Source organism: Pithys albifrons, chromosome 8 (genome assembly GCF_047495875.1).
Source record: "Pithys albifrons albifrons isolate INPA30051 chromosome 8, PitAlb_v1, whole genome shotgun sequence".
NCBI classification, from domain to species: Eukaryota; Metazoa; Chordata; class Aves; order Passeriformes; family Thamnophilidae; genus Pithys; species Pithys albifrons.
Genome location: NC_092465.1, coordinates 15,421,916 through 15,425,433, shown reverse-complemented (window position 1 = coordinate 15,425,433; position 3,518 = coordinate 15,421,916).

Below are 3,518 nucleotides of genomic sequence, written 5' to 3'. Positions count from 1 at the left end.
TGACTGGGGACCAGCAAGAGACACTGTCTGCATCCAGTGCCTGGGATGAGCATGACAGAGCAGTTTGCACTGCAGAGAATTAAGTCTCCAGACAGGAGAAAGGCAGCCATCTGAGGTAGGGCCAGACCTAACTCAGAGACACACAAATCATTAAACTAATGTCTTTTAGCTAATTGCACATGCAGAGACATATCCTGCAAGGAAAACAGCCTGAGAAACAGCCTCATGGAATGGGCATTAAATAAACGCATTAAGCAGGGGAACAGTAATTCTTTCTGGATGCCAGCAGGGTATGAAGCATTTCTCATCCACAGGACTGCAGCCATTCAGTCACACTCAGCCCACATGAATCCCACAGAAGCAAGAAATTGCAAGAAGCTACAAGCCCCCCATCATTGCTTTGTGTGCGAAGGCTCAGGGCAAGGACGAAGAGATTGGCTGATGATACATGCGTGCTGTTAAACATACCTCCCTGGAAAGGACTGTGAGCCCCAGGTTTAGATTTAGCAGTAAAATCATGAAATGTGAAGGTAGCCAAGACTTGTGGGTATTTGCAGTTCTGCCCATGTTCACCCAGTGATTCAACCCACCATTACTGGGCTTCTTAGAAAAAGGCCATGAGTCATCCACACCACTGGTCCCTTCCCTCTCTAGAAAACCCCCAAATCAGAAGGGTGAACATGGGAAAATGACATTTTTCTTAATGAAACCATTCAGCCTCCCACATTCACTCATCTTTTCTCATGTCAGCTATCTGTAAGCCTCAATCTCCTTCAAGCAGAAATGAAGGATTCATAGCCTGATACCCTCAGATGTCAGTGCTTGAGAGGTAAGACCTGGTGGTGTTTAAAGCCAAAGCCAGACGAGACAACAGGAGGACATTCTGCTTTCACTCCTCCAAACACTGTCAATTCTTCCCAAGCCACTTCTGAGAAATATTTGCCTAATCTCCAACTTGTAACTTCCAGAGATGACATTACTATCACCTCATTTCATCACTGGGTGGCGATCCTAATTACTGGGAAGTTGTTCCTATTTCACAATTGTAGAGTTTTGTTGCTGGAAAGAACCTCTGGAGGTCCCTGTGTCAACCTCAACTCAAACTAAGGCCAACCAGACCTACTTGGCCAGAAGTTGTTCCAACCAATGCCTAACCTGCTGCTAAAATTTCAACCATCAGTTTTGTCAGGTCTGCAGTGGATACAGAGAACTAATTAGATCATTTAACTTTACAGCAAAACATTTTTGTATTTAAAAAGGTGTTTTCAGAAAGGTTTTCCTTCTTCAGATCCTTGAGCCTTTCCTCATAGATCATGTTTTTGAGACTGATGAACTTTTGTGCCTGCATCCCAGGGACAATTTCTAGTCTCCAGCCACACAGATCCTGGAGCTGTCAAACTGATGAAGACTGCTATGACTGTAAATGGGAGGAGTCAAAAGAACATGCTTCCATGACTTCCTCCATGGAGAGGAGAAGAAAAGCAGGCAAAGCAGAAACAGCTCATCACATGCTCTGAAACCTAGCCTTCCCTTGGGACCCTTTTCCTCACATCTCTGACAACCTCAAGCATGAAGATGTATAAAAACCCCAAGAGCTTAGTTCAGCTGTTGTACTTCTTGCTGTGCCAACAATGTTGCATGGCCCAGCTCTTCCCTGGGGCTAGCAGCATGAAAGAGTGGAAAACCTAACTCATGAGACAATACTGTTATTGTTTTCAAAGTGGAACATGCTAAAAATCCTCCACCCAGAGGAAGGCCCTTTTGTGCCATGAACAGGCCAAACACAGTCCAACTCTTTACCAGCAGACTGGGAGGAGAGGCTTATGGCAAGATGTGTTCCTCAGGATCTAGAAAAGCTAGGACCAAGTTTCTCTTGGCTGTAAGCCCACTTTTGGGCTTTGCTCTGCAAATCCCTTAGTGGTGCCATTGCTCTTTGCAGTCTTGTCCCAGGAGTTCTGATGTACAGTCCTTGCTTGCCTGCCCCCATCCCTCAGAGCATTTGTCACCTTCCCAACCATGAGAAAAACCCTCACTCATCTTCAAGCTACCCTAGTCCTGCATACTCCCCACATCCTCCCCTTCCCCAAACATCTGTGCATTTTAGGGCTGAGAAACTCCTGTCAAACACGAGGTGCTTTAGGAGAACAGGACTTTGAAAAGAAAGGGCCTTGCCATGTTAACTAGAGGCGCCTGCCAGCCAACAGCCCAGCCCCTGAACACGCAAGGAATTTTGACCTCACATAGTGAAATTTCCTAGAACTTTAAACCTTTGTTGTTGTTGTTGTTGTTGTTGTTGTCGTTCTTTCTTTGGCTCTCTCTTGCTTTTCAATTTTCCACTTGGCAACCACAATGAAATGGTGCAAGGAAGCAGCCACTGCTTAACTGCAAATTATTAATTAGCTGCCAAGGAGTCTGTGCATGACTGCACGCAGGGCAAGGGGGGCTGTGTCCTACATTACAAAATCAACCGAATAGCTTGGCATTGCTTTTCTGCCCAGAGATATAATTTAGTGGTGAGTCTCTGTTTGCTCCAGAACTGATTCCTAAAAGAGAAGGCACTTGCACAGTCTACTGGGGGGAAGAGGGGGAGGAGAAACCAAAAAAACACTCCACCCTTGGTGACCAAGGACTGATCCTTCAGCTGTTGAAACTCTTTCCAAACAGCCTCAGTTGCTGTTAAAACAAATATTAATTGTTCCCAGCTAAGGACTGGCTATAAATAGCCTGAACAAAGAAATTCATTCTGCTGGAAAATATCAATCTGAAAAATATGAGAAAGATTTCAGGTTCTCAGAGCTACTCAGTTACCCAAGTTTTCCTAAGGCTTACTGCCACCCCAGCAGAGAGGACACCCCTCTCCTGAGACAGTGTATTTGGCTCCATGTGCCCTCCTGAACTGCTGCAACACAACTGAGAGTAGGTTTGCACAAGCCATGGCTGAAGGCGCTGAGGTTTTCAGTGCTGTATGTACACTTTGCCCTAGACACGTCCCTGCTCACAGGACTTCATAGTTTAAATACTTGAGACCAACACACATCCCAGGGGGGATCTGTTCCAATGGGTAATTGCCCTCATTGTTAAAAATTAACATCAAAACAATAATCGTAGACAGCTGGGCCTTTCGTGCCTTTTATAGCAACATTCCCACAGCTCCACAAGAGACATTGCTTGGGATTCACAAGTAAATTTTCACCCCAGTCCAGGATAAATCCTTAGCTGACTGTTTCAGTTACCTTCTCAAGAGGGAATGATCACTTCCCATGTGGCTCACCATGGCATGCATATCTTGCTGGCATGCATATCTCAGGCAGCAGGGCTGGGGGGCTTCAAGCTTGTAGGAGTCAAGCTCCAGACAATGTTTGTGCCCTTATTGCTGCTGAATCTCTCATTGTCTTTTAACTCACAGCATTTCCTGGCCTTGGTACTGACAAAGACTTGGGAGCCTTTGGTCACCTCTTCCTTTCCAGAAGCTGGCCCAAGGCAAAGAGAGGCTCAAAGGGAAGTGTAAGCATCTGAAA